The sequence below is a fragment of the Rissa tridactyla genome, chromosome 15 (genome assembly GCF_028500815.1).
Source record: "Rissa tridactyla isolate bRisTri1 chromosome 15, bRisTri1.patW.cur.20221130, whole genome shotgun sequence".
Taxonomy (NCBI): domain Eukaryota; kingdom Metazoa; phylum Chordata; class Aves; order Charadriiformes; family Laridae; genus Rissa; species Rissa tridactyla.
In genome coordinates this window covers 12,577,199-12,595,478 of record NC_071480.1, presented here as the reverse complement: position 1 = coordinate 12,595,478, position 18,280 = coordinate 12,577,199, and the positions used below count along the sequence as shown (strand labels likewise).

The following is an 18,280-nucleotide window of genomic DNA, read 5'->3' as shown; positions in this document are numbered from 1 at the left end:
GGGCTGGATCAGCCGCCCTGCACCGCGGCTCCCAGCCGAGCAGGATCAGGCCCCACGCCGTGTTCAGCCACCAGCAATTCCGCCCCGCAAAAGGGGGTTTTACAGGGCGGCGAGCTCCCGCTGAGTCCATTTGCACCTCCCTCGCGGGGCACCGCCAGCCCAGGCGAGGTGAGAATGACCCCCCCGGGGTCCCCAGCCACACGCCAGCGCTGCCCTCGCGCTGCCCACGCTGCCCACCCTCGCCCGGCCACCAGCTCCTGCAGACCCCCACCCTGCCTGTCCCCATCCCCAATGCGGGGGTCTCAGCCCGGCTGAGCTGGGGTCCCCAATGTCCCACGGGGTGCCCCAGGACACCCCCCGCCTCCTCCCACCGGAGCCCGGGGCGGCGCTGGCACGGGGTCCCCGGTGCATACCAGTAACAAGCTTCTGTTAAATAATTGAATTCCTCAAATCGTTCCCTTTTCCCTCCGGTTTCGGTACACATTTGTCATCGTGCCATTAGGCAGGCACTTTGCTTGCACTTCATTTATTCATAAGCGCGGCCATGGCTCCGGCAGTGGCGGTGACAGCGGGGCTGGGGGCCACCGCTGGCATGGGACACGGCTGTCCCCGGCGCTCCTGTCTCTCACGGTGGCGCTGGGACGGTGCCAACACCGGGGTGACAACGGGGGATGGGGCCTCTGTGCATCCCCCATCACCCCGGCTCATCGCGTGCTCCTCCACGTTGGGGGACAGATGGGGACACGTCGGCTCCGCTGGACCCCATCACCCCACAGGGGCTTTGGGTGCTGGCGGGGAGGGGGAGCCCCGTTCGGCGGCGCCCACCCACGACTCGTGTCGCCGCAAGCGATTCCTGTATTGAGCAGACGATGACAAAGCAAAGCAAATAAGCCCATTATTGGGACAGCATCCCGCCGGCCGCCGGCGCCCCCGCCAGCCGAGCCGAGCTGGAGGGACGCGTGGCACCGCGACGCTGCAGCACGTCCCAATTACGCGCTCCGTCGTGACAGCGCGCGTCAGCAGATGAAGGGACTCAAAGGCAGCTGTTCCGCAGCGTGTCCCCCCCGCTGACACCCTCCATCCCCGCAGGGTCCCGTGTGCTGCCCAGCCCTGCGGGACGCATCCTGTCTCTGCCCGGACTGGGCTCCTCTTCCCGCCGAGCTTTGTGAGACCAGCCCAAAGGCAAAGGGTGAACGCGCCCATCGCTGTGGCCTCTGGGCTCCTCGGCACTGAGGGAGGAGAGGAGTCACCCCGGGGCCTTCGGGGTCCCTGGGGCTGGAGCCATCTCTGTTTCCAATCTCTCGTGCCACGTATGGTCGAAGGCCCATGGAAGGAATTAAAGATAAAACATGGGCGAGTGGTGGGAGCTGCCGGCACCTCCCCGGCCCCGCTCCCGCTTGTCAGAGCCATGGGGCCACTGAGGGCTCCTGCCACGGTGCTGGGAGCCGCAATGGATGAGAAAAGCCATTAAAGGTCAGCAGGGAACATCAGCCCCTTGGTGTTGAAGGTCACTGACCCCACTGCAGTGCCAGGGGACCAGAGCCACACTGTGCCACAGGGCAGGGTATGTGCCTGTCCCACGGCAAACTGCTGAGTGCCTCTCCTGGAGGGGCAGTGAGGGATGGGGATGGCCGAGGTGGCTCCAGGGGGCCCAGCGAACCCACGCACCCAGCCCTGTGCTCCTCCCAGGGTCCCCATGGGGCTGAGCACCCTTCAGGGTACCAAGCTCGAGCCCCCCCCGAGCCATGTGGAACGTCCTCGGGTCCATCTGGGCCGTGCTTGGTGTCACCACCGTGGGCTGTGGGGCTGGAGAGGACGCGAGTCACCGTGCACAGGCCAGCAGGCACTTGCAGGAGCACTGCTCAGCTAATTGCAGTAATTAGCCCATAATGAAGCAATTATTTGAGGACGTGGTGCCATGTGTTCCTGCGGGGGAGGAGGATGGGGGGACACAACCTGTGTCCTGTTCTCGGAGCGATGGGCAGCGGGCATGGGCGATGTGCCACGCAGGGTGATGGAGGGCACAGGGGCATCATCCCAGCCCGCGCATCCCACATGGTGACCCGGGGGACGTGGGGGTCCCCTGAGCTGCTGCAGGGTGGAGAAATGGAAACTGGGGAGAACGGAGGCAGCCCGGACCCATGGCCCCCACCACCTCCTCCTGCCTGTCCGAGGAGTCCTCCCACTCCACCCATTTTTCCGTGAGACGGCAGTAAATCTCCGAACGGAGGCTCAGCGCCGAGCGGGAGCGGCTGCGGCTGGCAGACACCAGCATGGCACGCAGGCCGTGCCCGGCTGAGCTCGCTCCTCCTGCAAACCGCTCGGCAAACCCCACCGCCTGCCCTTCCCCCTGCCGTGCCACCAGCCTGCCCGCACACGCCACCCCTGTGCCCCGCTGGCACCAGGGTCACACACACGGGGACAAAGGGACGTCCAGCTGCAACAGCCGTTTGCAGCACTGAAAAATTGCCGAGATGGGATGGATGCAACACCCGGCCACTGTGCCGATCTCCCCTTGTGATGGACCCCAGCCGGGTCCCTGGTGTCCCCATGCACAGAGCAGGGACAGGCTACATTTTGCACCGGGGGAGGTTTAGGATGGATATTAGGAAAAATTTCTTCACCCAAAGGGCTATGAAACATTGGAACAGGCTGCCCAGGGAGGTGGTGGAGTCACCATCCCTGGAGGTATTTAAAAGCCGGGCAGGCGTGGTGCTGAGGGACACGGTTTAGTGGTGGACTTGGCAGTGTTGGGTTGACGGTTGGACTCGATGATCTTAAAGGTCCCTTCCAACTGAGACAATTCTATGATTCTATGATTGTCCGTGAGGTTTTGCCCCAGCATGTCTGCACCTCCGTGGTCCCCCGGCCCGTGGGAGATGCCAGACCCCCGTGGTGGGATGCTGCGGTGCTGGCGGGAGGGACGGCGCGGAGCCCCGGGCGCCCGGCGGCTGCGTTGGCGGGCGCTGTGCGGACACGTTGCTCCGGAGGCATGTGCCGGAGCCGGAGCCAGGCGAGGGGCTGCAGCCAGCTGGCCGGCTCCTGCCTGCGCGGGCTGGCTCAGCGCCGGGCTCCGTCTCCGCTCGCATGGCGGGGGCCAAGTTAACCCCCTGCGCGCAGAGAGGGGACGGGGATGGCTGCAGCCTGCGGGGCAAAGGCATCGGCAGCCCCCAGGGAGATGCCCGGGGCCGTGGGTGCATTTGCCCACCGGCAAGCCCTGCAGTGCCAGGACCACATGCCAGGGCATCCCCGCTCCTTAGGGGTCCCGATCCCCCAGATCTCCCTTGGGGGCTGCCGTTCCCCAGCGCTCCCCGCTCATGCCAACCCCGCCAGAGCAGTCGACAGCCGGGATTTCCCCGATTTCCCCACAGTGCCCATGCTGCTGGAGAAATCAGGGCTCACCCCAGCTCCGAGGAGGGACACACGGAGCCACCGATGGCATCACAACTACGGGGGTGCCAGGACCCACCCAGCCCCTCGGTGGCGGGGCCAACCCCTTCAGAGCCATCATTCGACGGCACCCTGCTGCGTCGGCACAGGCCGGGCTCGCGCCGGCAAAGCCCCCGGCACGGAGTGCGGCTGACAAGCGCGTCGCGGCTCCGGCGGGGAAGGAGCGGGCGGGAGGGAAATAAAAGCAAATGACATCAGTGCTGGCATGGGAGCCCACCCCAGCGAGCTATTTCGGGAAGGGCCGGGCCGGCTGCGTGGTTAAGCGCTTGCAGATGTTGCTTTGTGCATCTCGCGGGGCTCCTTCCGCCGGCGCTGCCGGGCAGGGATGCTGCCAGCGCTGGGGACGCAGTGGCACGGGGCTCCCTTCTTCACCCCACGGCGCTGGGTCCCGTCCCCCGGGGCGAGGGGAGCCCCGGGAGCCCCAGCACAGCCTGGGCAGTGTTGGGACACCTGGATCCGTCCCTTGTGCCGGGGTGGGAAAGGTGATCCCCGGCGCAGCCATGCTGCCACCGCGTCCCTGTGCCACGCACGCCGGAGCAGCCCGGGGACCGGCGGTGGGAGCTGAGAGGCAGGACGTGGGTGCCCGGCTGGTCACTGGGACATGGTGGCATCTCAAGGTGACTGTCAAGGGCAAGGAAACAGAAACCTGGCAGTTGCCATGGTTACCACCTAGCATCCACCAGCGCTGGCTCCAAGAACATGTAACGCCCGTGTTTAATGGCCGGGGTGGGTTGCAGGAGGAAAGGAAGGGCTGACTGCTCCCAGCTGCCCCCACCGCAGCCCCATTCGGTGTTGGGGAAACTGAGGCACAGCCCTGCCCCGCTGTCCCCACAGCCAGCGCCGGCGGGAGCTCAGGCGCCCTTTGTTTTGTCACCACCCCGTCCCCCCTTCCTTCGAGGGCCATTAGGACACCCCAGGTTTGCACGGTTAATTCATCCCACCCTGCTGGGTTTTTTGCAAGGCACAAATCACGGGTGAAGGGATCCAGCCTGGCGAGAGCTCAGCCTGGGCCAGGCTTGGGGGGGCTTCGGTCCACATCGCCCCCCAAATGCCGCAGCTGCTCAGCCGTCTCAGGAGGGTCTGAGCCCCCAGCAGAGATCTGGACTCGGCTCTGGCTGCCGAGGGCTGGAACCCGGCTCAGACCCGGGATCTGATCCCAGGTCTCCATCAGCCTCAGCGTTACCCTGAAACCAAAAGAAAAAGCAGCTCGGGGTGGAACGAAGTCAAATGAAAGACGTGGCAGATGTTTCTCCTCTTCCCTGCTCCCAGTTTGCTACACAGGGCGCGACGCTGGTGGGTCCCCGTCCTCTCTGCTGCCCGTGTCACCCAGCAGCGTGGGATGACAGGCACGGCGGTGGCAGGTGGCATTTGCCAGCTGCCCCCGGCCGCTGCAGGGAAATCAGCATCTCCGCCGTGACAGGCAGGAATAGCCCATTCGTTAGCTGCCGCCAGATGTTCCTCTGCAGAATAATTTGATGGAAAAACAGGGAAGGGAGCACGAGTTTCGCCAGCAACATCTTGCTTTAATAAAAAAAGCAGGAAATAATGTTAGAGGAAGGAAAGACATGCCCAAGTTTATCCCCCTCCTGCGCAGAGACGTGTTCCGTTTGGGGAGGGTCCACAATGCTGGGCTGCGCTGCTCATCCCAAAAGGGTGGCTGTACGAAATCCCATTTCCAGGCTCCACAGCCCATCCCGGCACCCCGAGGACCCTGAGGGCATCTGGGCTAGTGACACTCCACCATTCCCAGCCACGCAGGGGTGTCAGACCAACCCGCGCCACATCTGACACCCGGGATTTATAGCCCGGCCAGGCAGCCAAGTCCTTCCACAACCTCCGAGGAGGAGCCAAAGACAACACGGTCCCCGTCTGACCTGCCAGCAGCACCCCCCCCAGCCCTGGCTCCCGGCCCTGACGGCTCAGGGTGGCCTCGCCACCGCGGGGGGATGCCGGTGCCCCTGCCCCAGCCGGCACCCGGCAGCACCCGGGCACCACCATCCCCGTGGGGACCCAGACCTCTCTGCCCCCGCTGGGGAAGGGGGAAAGCCCTGAAATCAGGCTGAGGTGAGGAGGAGGGGGTCACCCACGGGGCTTGGCATTCACGGCCGCCTTCCTGCCCCCGTGTAGCCGGTGCCAGCAGCCTGTGGGGACAGGACGGGGAAAGGAGCAATTAATAATGCAGGACACTGGCTCCAGCTACAGGGCCATGAGCAGGCTCTGCAACTCCACCCCCTTCCCCATCCCACCCCGTCCCCTTCCCCATCCCCATCTCATCCCCATTCCATCCCCATCTGCATCCCCTTCCCCATCCCATTCCCTTCCCCATCCCCATCCCATCCCCATCCTTATTCCATCCCCATATACATCCTCATCCCCACCCCCTTCCCCATCCCCATCCCATCGCTATCTCATCCCCTTTCCATCCCCTTCCCCATCCCATCCCATCCCCTTCCCCATCCCATCCCCTTCCCCATCCCTATCCCCATCCCCATCCCCATCCCCATCCCCATCCCCATCTCCATCCTTATCCCCATTCCATCCCATCCCCCTCCCATCCCATCCCCTTCCCCATCCCCTTCCCCATCCCCTTCCCCATCCCATCCCATCCCATCCCCTTCCCCATCCCTATCCCCATCCCCATCCCCATCTCCATCCTTATCCCCATTCCATCCCATCCCCCTCCCATCCCATCCCCTTCCCCATCCCCTTCCCCATCCTCTTCCCCATCCTCATTACATCCCCATATACATCCTCATCCCCTTCCCCATCCCCATTCCCATCCCCATCTCCATCCCATTCCATCCCCACCCCATCCCCATTCCATTGCCATTCCCATCCCGTCCCTATCTCATCCCCATTCCATCTCCATTCCAATCCATCCCGTCCCTATTCCATCCCCAACCCATCTCCATTCCATACCCATCCCATCCCTATCCCATCCCCAACCCATCTCCGTTCCAATCCATCCCATCCCCGTCAATCATCCCTGCCACGCTCCAGGCTTGCTGCAGTGTCACTCGCACCATCGAGTGGCTGCAAACACGGACCGAGGAGTCGGGATGGAGCAGGAGCGGGGCCGGGACACAGACACCAAACGGCATCGTGGTCCCCAAGGAGAAAAAAAATCCCCCGGGAGAGGAGGGGGAAGGAGAAGAAAAGGGAACGAGCAGGGAAAAAAAAGTTCAATCAGATTTGTAAAGGGCACAATTTACAAAATCCATCACATATTTTACTAGGCTGGGATTTACGGATTAGCCTGTAATACTTAGGTGGCTTTTTGTAATAAAACCCTGAGCTGCAGCAGCCTTGGGAAATCGAGAAGGTGGAAGAAGTCTTCTCTACATCCCAACTCATTTTCCCAGCATTTCCTCCTTTCTTTAACTTCTTCTGGTTTTTTTTCTTTTTTTTTTTTTTTTTGATCTAGGCAGCCCCGTTAATCTGGGCTTTACCTGCCTATGGAGAAGGACTGAGCTCTTTATTGGATTTTTGTCAAGAATAAATGATTTAGTTTGGGATATTGTGGCAAAGGTTCCTGCGGTATTACACCATCTAATAAAGGAAACAGCGGGGATCAATTCCTCCCTTGCAACGCGCTCAACAGGCCGCGGGAAACGCGCTCTGCGCCTGCGTGCCAGTGTCGCAGGAGCCGGGGACAGCAGGTACGGTGCAGGTAGGGTGGGTATGGTGGGTATGGTGCAGGTATGGTAGATATGGTGCAGGTATGGTGCGTATGGTACTGGTGTGGTGGGTATGGTGTGGGTATGGTGCAGGTATGGTGGGCATGGTGGGTATGGTGTGGGTATGGTGGGTATGGTGGGCATGGTGCAGGTTTGGCACAGGTTTGGTGGGTCTGGTGGGTCTGGTGGGGGTATGGTGCAAGTATGGTCGGTATGGTGCAGGTATCCTGCAGATATGGTGGGTATGGTGCAGATATGGTGGGTATGGTAGGGGTATGGTGGGGGTATGTTGGGTATGGTGCAGGTATGGTAGATATGGTGCAGGTATGGGGTGTATGGTGCTGGTGTGGTGGGTATGGTGTGGGTATGGTGCAGGTATGGTGGGCATGGTGTGGGTATGGTGGGTATGGTGGGTATGGTGCAGGTATGGTGCAGGTATGGTGGGCATGGTGTGGGTATGGTGGGTATGGTGTGGGTATGGTGGGTACGGTGGGCATGGTGCAGGTTTGGCACAGGTTTGATGGGTCTGCTGGGTCTGGTGGGGGTATGGTGCAAGTATGGTCGGTGTGGTGCAGGTGCCATGCAGATATGGTGGGTACGGTACAGGTATGGTGGGTATGGTGGGGGTATGGTGCAGGTACAGTAGGTATGGTGCAGGTATGGTAGATATGGTGCAGGTATGGGGTGTATGGTGCTGGAGTGGTGAGTATGGTGTGGGTATGGTGCAGGTATGGTGCTGGTATGGTGGATATGGTGCAGGTATGATGGGTATGGTGGGCATGGTGTGGGTATGGTGCGGGTATGGTGCAGGTATGGTGGGCATGGTGTGGGTATGGTGCAGGTATGGTGCAGGTGTGGTGCAGGTATGGTGCATGTATGGTGCTGGTATGGTGGATATGGTGCAGGTATGATGGGTACGGTGTGGGTATGGTGCTGGTATGGTGCGGGTATGGTGGATACGGTGCAGGTATGATGGGTATGGTGCAGGTATGGTGCTGGTATGGTGGGTATAGTGTGGGTATGGTGGGTATGGTGTGGGTATGGTGGGTATGGTATGGGTATGGTGGTTATGGTGCAAGTGCAGTGGATATGGTTTGAGCATGGTGCGGGTACAGGGTGGGTATGGCACAGTTATGGCGGGTACGGTGCACCGGGATCAAACCTGACCGACGAACAGGCAAAACCCACCCAGAGATTGGGAGGAGGACATCAGTGTGGGGTCACCAGGCGCGAACGTCCCCGCTGGGGACAGGAGGGCCAGGGCAGGGGGAAGGAAAGCGGAGGCGCGTTTCCCTTTCAGGCAGGATTATAAAACCCATCACTAAAGTTCTTCTTAATCGTCTTAGCACAGACCTCATTAGGAAAGCGAACTTCAGGGGGCAGGAACTCGCCCCATCCTTTCTTCCCTGGGCTCAGCCCTGGGGAGAACAGGGTCTGTGTCCCCTCCTCGCCACGATGCCGCCGCGATGTCCCCGCGCTGGTCCTGCCCCGGCGCCCACCCGCGGCACAGCGGCAGGGTGGGTGGGCAGAGCCTTTGAAGAGATGGAGATGCGTGGGTGTGCATGTGCGCGCGATAGCTAGTTGTGAAGCCTCCTAATTAAGAAAATCCTTTGGGGAATGAAAATCCCTTCGGCTGTCAGATCTGTGTGGGAACGGGCCAAGCCAAGGACCTTGGGGACGGGGGTTTCACTGCCAGCGCCAGCAGCCCTTGCGAAGGCACCCCCTCCCTGTCCCCATGCCTGTCCCGTCAGTGATACAGGCAGGGGTCCACAGTCCCTCAGCTGGTTGGCGTTGCATGGGGGAAAAGGCAATGCTGCAGGACGGGGTCCTGGGGGCACCCCTGCCTGCGGGCACCCAGCCATGGGAGTGAGGAGGTGCCCCATCCCTGCCAGGGTGCCAAGGTCCCGCTCCAGGGTGCGGAGGTGCCCCGCTGCCCGCCCCAGAGGGAGCGTGGCAAGTTATTGCTGCAGGATAAGAAACTGCTAATAAATTCCCAGGCAGAAGCCAGGAAGGTTAAAACTCCATCTATAAAGAGAGTTGATGATTTATAAAGTGGCATCCAACTCCTCTTCCCCACTGTGGCGTTCATGGGCTGTCGGCTGCTGCAGGAGGGAGAGCTGGGGCCGGCTGCCTGCTGGTGCCGGAGCTCACCGGGGCGTGGGGCTGCGGGCTCACCCCAGGCTGGTGGTCCTGTGGGATGGAGGGGAGGGAAGGGCCCACATGGCAGCCACCATCCCATTCCATTCCATCCCGTTCCATCCCACCCCATCCCCATCTCATCCCAACCCGTCCCCTCCCATCCCCATCCCATCCCCATCCTCATCCCCTCCCCTCCCATCCTCATCCCACCATGACCTGTGTTTCCCAGGGATGAAGAAGCACCTTGGGCAGCCCTGGGTATCAGACGGGACCTGCAGCACCCCAGGGTGGGGGCACTGTGGCTGATGCTGCCCTGCCAGCATCTTCACCCACCCCATTCCCATCACTGCTGTCCCGGCATCTCCTCCCTCCGTGCCGTGGCCAGCAGCGGGTCCCGCCAGGCTCACAGTGACACACGGCAACCGGGAGGGAGAAAACCAAGGGGGAATGGGAGGCAGCGAGCGGAGCAGGAGAGCCCATAAGTCACCACTGCCCCGAGACATTCATAAATAATGTACACGGCACGGGGCTGGGGAGCTTCTTACCCAGTTAATTAATATGTACGGTGAGCGCACGCACGCTCGACACGACAGCAGGGCTCCCCCCTTGCTCCCAGGAAAAATACTTCTTGCAGGACTGACACATTTATTATTTCTCCCATAATTACCTTATTGTGAGCGTTTGTTAGAAAGCACCCTGGGAACACCGGCCCCATGCAGGGCTCCCAGGCGGGAGACGGCTTTGAAATGCTGGCGGAGACTTTTTTGCTCTGGAAAGTGGGTCAGGATGGGACCCGAGGCCTCCGTGCCGCGATGCCGTCCATGGCCTGGCGCTGGGTTCCGCTTGAGCCAGCCCAGTGTCCCCCGGGTGGAGCGGTGAGGGTGGGCAAGGGCTGCACCAGGCTGGAGCACGGGCAGCAGCAGCACGGGTGCCTTGCCGCCCTGGAATTTGCCAGGCTGTGCAGGGATGGGGACGGATATGGGGATGGAGACGGGGATGGGGTGGGGATAGGATGGGGATGGGATAGGATGGGGATGGGGATGGGAATGGGATGGGGATGGGAATGGGCATGGGGATCGGATGGGGATGGGGGTGGGATGGGAAGGGATGGGGAAGGGGACGGGAGTGGGATCGGATGGGGATGGGGATGGGGAAGGAGATGGGATCAGGTGGGGATGGGATGGGATGGGATGGGAAGGGATGGGGAAGGGGACGGGAGTGGGATCGGATGGGGATGGGGATGGGGAAGGAGATGGGATCAGGTGTGGGTGGGATGGGATGGGATAAGAAGGGCTGGGGAAGGGGACGGGGGTGGGATTGGATGGGGATGGGGATGGGATGGGATGGGAATGGGATGGGGATGGGAATGGGCATGGGGATCGGATGGGGATGGGGGTGGGATGGGAAGGGATGGGGAAGGGGATGGGAGTGGGATCGGACGGGGATGGGGATGGGGAAGGAGATGGGATCAGGTGGGGATGGGATGGGATGGGATGGGATGGGATGGGATGGGATGGGATAAGAAGGGATGGGATAAGAAGGGATGGGGAAGGGGACGGGGGTGGGATCGGATGGGGATGGGGATGGGATGGGATAAGAAGGGCTGGGGAAGGGGATGGGGGTGGGATCGGATGGGGATGGGGATGGTGATGGGATGGGAATGGGGATGGGAAGAGGAACAGGGCTGAGCAACTGCAGTGTGAGCCGTGAAAGTGGATATTAAAGGCTTTATTACAGGGTGACACTTGCTAATTGCAGAGCTCCTTTCAGGGAGCCGGCAGCGGATGAGCTCGGGCGACAGCACCCAATTATTGCAGCTCAGCAGGGCGAAAAGGCAAAGAAAGGAAGAAAAGAAAGTGCAATTATCGGGACCTCGTCTGTGGCACGGCACAGGGCTGCAATTTCCAAGCAGGTTCGCTTTGCCCGGCCCCGCTTTGCTCCCAATACCGAGCGTGTGACAGCTTGCATTTATTTTTTAATGGGTAGTTGCTCGTTTCTGCCTCCCGTCCTTCATCCCTGCCCTGTGGGACAGGCTCCTGCACCCCAGCGATGCCAGGACAGGCTCCTGCATCCCAGCGATGCTCCCCAAGCATCCCTGCTGCCAGCTCAGCCCTGGCCCTCGGTGGGTACCGAAACACCACCCAGCTGACCCCGCTGGGGGCTGCGATGCTTTTTCTCCCCCTGCATCTCACTCGCTCCCACCTTTTCCTCCCAGAGCTGCTCCCGGCTCTGAAATCGCAGCCTTGTATATTAAAAAAGGTCAGATTTCAGCTCTTGTGAAGTAGCAAAAACCAGAGCAGCGTGAACAGACGCGGCCGCCTGTTTCTTGGGGGATCGGAAAGCGGGGACACGGGGGGGGTCCCGGTGCTGGGACCCGCTCGCCTCCACGGCGGGGGGCTGGGGGCAGATGCTGCTGTGTGTGCCTATTCCCCGTCACCACTTAGTAATTGACAATTAGATTTAATTACACCTTTGAGAAATAACAGTGTACGTTGGTTTAATGGGCCTGTGCGGAGCAGGGCGGGTTTTCTCCGTCGCTTTCTGCTGGGTAAGGTGGGTGACTGGGTGACGTCCGTGGTGCGGTGACGCCGTTTGCCGGGCTGGGGTGCCAGGCAGTGGGGCCGAGCAGCGGCTCTGGGGACCCCACCGCCACCCCAGGATGATGGGGCACCGGCAGCAGTGAGCCCAGCCTGGGGTGCATCCCGCTTCGCCCAGCGGGATCCGGCAGCATCCGCAGGGATCAATGCCATCAGCTTCATTCAGGCCCCGTGCTGGGGGATGCTTTCAGAAAGCTGAAGATCCCCCAGAAAGGCTTAATTTTTTATCTCCATAGAAAAGACGGGGCACGAAGGCACTGTGCTGGCTTCAGCTGTTTCCATCTCTGCTCTTTTTGCCTTTTTTTTTTTTTTTTTTTTTAAATTTTCTTTGAAACAATATCTCAGCCATCTCCCGTTATTTGCTGCCTGATTTATGAATCCTTCAGACGCAATCACCGGTGGCTCTCAAGGTTTCTGCTGCAATTAGGGAGGTTTTCCAGACAGAGGGAGCAGGCAGGTGTTCGGTGGGAGCCCAGGCGGCCGGAGCGGGGGTGCTCGGCAATCCTGGGACTCCGTGGCTGGGGGCAACCGGGAGCTCAGCATCTCCCTGATCCTGGCAGCCTCCACTCACACCCCCTGATTCACACCCCTCCTTTTCTCTAATTAAAGATAATCACCTGCAATTACCTAATTAGCTATCTGATTTTTGCCCTCTGGTCCCTTGGGGTGGGATGCTGCTGGGTGCCATCAGCACCCACAAGCACCCACGGCTGGGAGGGGCAAGGGGTGACGAGCTCAGGGTGACACAGCAGCCGTGCGTCCCCAGGCAGGGGACGGGATGGGTGGCCAACCCTCCAAGTCACCTTGGGGACAACTCCCCTCATCCCCAGGTGCTTGCAGACATTAACCCAGCACAGCCGCAGCCCCTGGCACCCCGTGTCACCCTCCGATGGGGCGCGGGGACACGTGCCGGGGTTGTGGGTGCTCCGGGAACCAGGGGCAAGGACACCCCAGGGGGAGCGGAGGATGCCCGAGGGGTGCGGGGAGGGTTTGGCCAGAGGTGGGGTGGGGAGGACAGAAGGAGCCCGGGGAGGCAGCAGGGACACACAGACACCCCGGAATGCAAAGGATCCCTGGGATCCCCGGGGCCACCGTGCTCTCCAGCGATGCAAATGTGTCGGCAAGAGGTGGCCGGGCAGAGACGTCCTCGGCATCCAAATATTCCTGCTGGCAAAAGCCAGGACATGGGCAGTGACCGTGGCACTTGGCGCGGCATCGCAGCCCTGCTCAGAGGGACGGGCACGGAGCTGGCAGGGCCACTGCCACCGGCTGGGGAGGGGGACGACCCAGGCTGTTGGACACACCACGCAACCACGGAAGAAAAATTAGGCCAAAGCAGGGCCCAGCTCTCTCTCCCTCCGAGTGATCATCACCCTCATTAAAAAACAACTAATTATTATTCTGGCTCATTAGCAATTATAAATCTCCAGCTCCGGTACTTCATTAAAAAAAATGACAAGTTAGCACTTAATTATGTTCCCCAGCAGCCCGAAGGGTGGAGGTGTTAACCCTCCCCACCCTGCTGCCCGCCAGCACCCGCACCAGTGCCCACACCAGCACCTACACCAGTGCCAACATCAGCACCCGCGCCCACACCAGTGCCAGCATCAGTGCCCACACCAGTGCCAGCACCATCAGTGCCCGCGCCCGTACCAGTCACAACACCCACACCAAGCACCAGCACCCACACCAGTGCCAGCGCCAGCTCCCGCACCAGTGTGAGCACCTGCACCCGCACCAGCACCCGCACCAGCACCCATACGAGCACTCGCACCAGTGCCAGCATCAGCGCCATCATCAGCGCCGGCACCAACATTTGCACCAGTGCCAGCACCAGCACCAGTCATGGCACCCACACCAAGCACCAGCACCCACACCAGCACCCATACGAGCACCCGCACCAGTGCCAGCATCAGCACCCATACCAACAGCCACACCAGTGCCAGCACCCACACCAAGCACCAATACACGCACCGGTGCCAGAATGAGTGCCAGCACCCACACCACTGCCTGCACCCACACCAGCACCCACATGAGCACCTGCACCAGTGCCCAGCACCAGTGCCAGCATCAGCACCCACACCAACATCTGCACCAGTGCCAGCACCCGCACCAGCACCTACACCGGTGCCAGCACCCACACCAGCAGCCAGAGGAGCACCTGCACCAGTGCCAGCACCTGCGCCAGCACTCACACCAGCACCCACACCAGTGCCAGCACCCACACCAGGACCCATACCAGCGCCCACAGCGGTGCCAGCACCCACACCAGCACCCACACCAGCACCCACACCAGTGCCAGCTCCCACACCAGCACCCATACCAGCACCCACACCGGTGCCAGCACCCACACCAGCACCCACACCAGTGCCAGCACCCACACCAGCACCCATACCAGCTCCCACACCAGCACCCATACCAGCTCCCACACCAGTGCCAGCTCCCACACCAGTCAGCTCCCGGGGTGAGAGGGCGCTTCGGGCTCCCGCTCCATCCTCCACAGCGGGACACTGAGCCCCGGCATCCCCCCGGACACTCGCCCTGCAGCCGCTGGGTGCCCTGGGCCGGCTGAGCCTCCTCCCGCGGCACAGGGCTGTGCTCACCCCGGGGAGAGGGGAACTGGGAGCAGGCCAGAAACCAGCCCGTGCACCCAGCATCCGCGGGGAGTTTACAGGAGGCAGCAAAACCACCCCTGCCCAGAGGGCAAAGCTGGCCCTGGGCACGTGTCCCCAAGGAACGCCAGCTCTGTGTCACCGCCACCGCAGCCAGTGATGCTGTGGGTCACGGGGCAGAGGTTTGCAGGCAGCAGCAAAGATCAAAGCTGAAATTTGGTGCAAAAGCCACCCCTAGGGGTTGGTCTGGGTGGCCTTTAAAGGTCCTTTTTACCGCAACTCATGCTATGATTCTAAAAGCAGAGCCGCGGCGGGACGGGCAGCCGCCCGCATCCCCGGCACCGGCCTGCCTTGCCGGCACGGCACACACCACACAGCAGCCTACAGCGAGCACCTTCCCGCTTCCCGATGGATAATTGGCCACTAAATCCCTCCGGGGAAGAAATGGTGGGGAAAAAATTACAGCTGCGGAACTAGCTCTCCAAAATTATATCACCTTCTCTGACAGGATAATTGCTCCTTTTCCCCAAGATTTAATACGGATCTCACATCCTTAAACAGTTGTGTGTTATTTTAAGGGCTTCCAGTGTTTTTCCCTCCTCTCCCAGGCAGTGCAGGATCCGGCGGCAGAGGTGGTGCCCCCCCCCCCCAGCACAGCGAGCTATTTTGGGGTGGAAGATGGTGGCAGTGGCACCGTGTGTCGGTCCCGGGGGGGTTGTTGCAGGGAAGCACATGCCTGTGGTACCCAGAGGAGATGGAAGGGGGATGAGCCTGGTCTGGGTGTCACCAACATCTTGCCGTGTACCAGCGAGGTCCCCGGTGCTGCGGCACCAGCGTGCCTTGTTCTGCCTGCGCTCTAATGGCTACATCAATATTATCTCGCCTGCAACTTGCCCGGTGACAGAGATATTAATGACACGATGCGGAGCCCGCGCAGCGCCGGGGAAGGACGTGCACAGCGTACGGGGGGCAGACCCTGAGGACGCGGGCTGTTTTCAGCCCTGATGCTCCTGGAAGCCAGGAACCCCTTCCCGAGACAGACCCCGATATTCCGGGGTGACTGGCTTGGGGCGTGTTGTGCTCCCTGGGATCCATGCGAGATCCGTGCGCCCGTTCCCGAACACCTGCCCCCAGGAAAACTCTGCCCCTGGCTTTCACCCAGACTTCTATCCTGCAGACCCGTCGCAGCGAGCCATAAATCAGCCTCTGGACGCAGGAGCCCGACGGAGACGCCACCAGCCGAGCCCCATCCATCACCGCCCTGGGCCTGACCCCGCTGTCCCCACCGTCCCCGCCACCGCCTGCCACCTGCCTGCCTTGCTCGGGGACGATGGCCCCCCGCACCCTGCCAGCCCCCAGGGATGCTGTGCCACGGGGGGGACCCCCAGCAGCGCTGGCCCCCCTGGCACAGCCCTGGGTGTTCATTAGGTTTCCCACCCCTGATCCCCGGTGCCGGCAGCGAGAGCCATAACCCACCTCTCCAGCAAACCCGCGCGCCTGCCCCGGCGTCCATTCGGTGGCAGCTGGTGGCCGACGAGTGGGTCCTGGCAATGACCCCCCTCCCGCCGCCCCACACCAGCCCCACACCGCCACCAGCCCCCTGCCAGGCACAGGAGTGGTGAGGGGAGCCGAGGGGAGCCCCGTGTCACCCCCCGCACCCTCGCTCCCCACATGCCCTGGGCCATCCAGGGCGAGGACAAGCAGTCCCTGCTATTGCACGTGTCGCTTTGAAAATAAACCCCCATTAAACCGTTTTGGGATTTCAGGCAAGTGCGAGCGCGCTGTTCAGGAGCCAGGCAGCATGCAAAGATGGCTCAGTGAGAGCCTTTCTGTCGTGCGAGCCCCATTCAGGAGCATCAATTCGCAGCGTTTGGGAGCCGCTGCCCGATTACATCCCCGTGCCATCCACCGGTGCCCCCCAGCCGTGGGGCTGGCGTGGGGTCTGGCAACCTCCGGTAAAAGTCAACTTTGCCACACTGCACCGAGCCACGGTGTAGCACCGGCTGTGCCCACGGCCACGGGGACCTGCCAGCCCCGTCCTCGGGAGCTGGCTGGGGCAGGACTGCGAGCCTGTAAATATATTATTTATTATTTCTATTACCCTTCTCCATTATTCATTGTTTAATTCGCTGCTATTCTATTATTAACTCTCCCAAGTGCTTTGGCCACGCTCTGACATGAAAGAGGCACCGCGAATTTTCGCTTGCGTGCCGCGGTCCTCGTGCCAGGGCAGGGGCGGGTGCGGGATCGGTGGCCCCCGGTTTGGGTCCAGCCGTGCCTCATCGGTGGCCGTGGGGCTGGCTGGGGTCCGGCCACTGAGCCCAGAGCCGGAGCCCTCTCCCCGCGTGCCATGAAGCAAACTGGAGCAAACTGTTTCCTTCGCAGGCAGAATTCGGCTGGGCAGCCGTCCTTTAGCTGAATGAAAGTGCAGCTCTGCGCGTAACGCTGCCGCTGCCGCCTTCGCTCCGGGGGGCTCACATCCAGCCCCTCCCTTGGGGGTTTCCGTGGGTTTTATCCCCATTGGGGTCGGTGGGGCCAGTCACGGCAGAGCCCCTTCCCCTCCTCTCCCCCACCAGCGCCAAAAAACTAAGCCCAGCCAGGGGGAAACTTGTAAAAAGAGCCAAGAACCTTGTTTTTCTTAAAAGTCAGGATTTGTCAGAAAAATGGCCTGAGCTCGGCTGCACGGGCTCTTGCTGCGCTGGGGCAGCACCGTGGGACAGGGGTGGCTGTCCCCAGCGTCCCCTCACCGCCCCAGCTCGGTCCCGGCATTAACCTTCTCCGGGGCAGCGCAGGAGGGAGCTGTGGGTGACGCATCCTCCGTCCTCCAGATCCCTGCTCCGTGGTCGGACACGGCAGGGACCTCACGGAAGGCTCTGAGCCACCATGGGCACCCCGAAACACAACAGCCCCTCTTATTCATCACCGGGGGACACCTTTGCTGGGGAGTTCCCGCACGGCCAAGCCCTGCCAGCGCTCTCTGCTGCTGCCGAGGAGCTCATCTGGGAGCCAAGGGAGCGCCGGGCTGTTCGGCAAACAGCTCTGGCGTAACGGATGGGGCACCCGCCGAAACAAACACTTACAAATGACTCTGGCATTTACCTAAATGTCACACCGGCTGCTCAGGTGCCCGGCTCCACCGAGCTGGCAGAGGAGCCGTGCAGCGTTTCGGGATGCTGCCAGGACCCCGGGAGCCGCGGGGATGCCTTGCCCTCCCCGATCCCGGTGGCTTCTTCCCATCTGACAGTTGCCTGTATCAGCACAACCCACCCGGCACCGCGCGTGGCCTTTCGGCCCCATGAGAGAGATGGGGATGGCAAACCCCACGGATCCACCCCAAATCTCCTCATCCATCACGGTTTTTCCTCTTCCCTATCCCCCCAGGTGAGGGGTAGCCAAGTAGCTGGCCTGGACTAAGAGTCCTTATTTATTCTGATTTATGCAGATGCATTCCTTGATCGCGTTCGTTCATTTAGCCGGGCAGGTGGTGGTTACAGTTCGCCGTGGGGTGCCCAGATTACACCCCAAGCACCAGCATGTTGTTTTTCTGCTGAGACGGGCACATTTTTACACAGGGCATGATCTGTTCAGTCTCCCCGTGGCTCATCCGGGGCCAGGCACGACGGAGACCCGGGGAGAGGATGGGCGGCAGAGGGATGCTCAGCTGGCAATGCAGACGGTGCTTCTCCCAAACCATCTCCATGGGGCCGCGTCCCGCCCCGGTGCCGCTGTAGGGGGAAGGTCGGGGGCAGGGGGCTGGGGACGGCACCGGCTGCAGCATTGCGGCACAGCGCAGCCCATCCTCCTC

General features: G+C 61.7%; 1 protein-coding gene across 2 annotated transcripts in view; it reads left to right on the top strand.

Annotated features, from left to right (window-relative positions):
* Positions 1-1,037: 1,037 nt before the first annotated feature.
* Positions 1,038-18,280, top strand: part of RPL38 (ribosomal protein L38) — a 50,111-nt gene continuing 32,868 nt past the window's right edge. The window contains exon 1 of one of the 2 annotated variants that reach the window (XM_054221891.1): positions 1,038-1,048. The gene's annotated coding sequence lies outside the window, so the exon portion shown is untranslated. Of the gene's footprint in view, positions 1,049-12,314; positions 12,326-18,280 lie in introns of those variants that run through there. The other variant, XM_054221893.1, reaches the window with a different exon arrangement.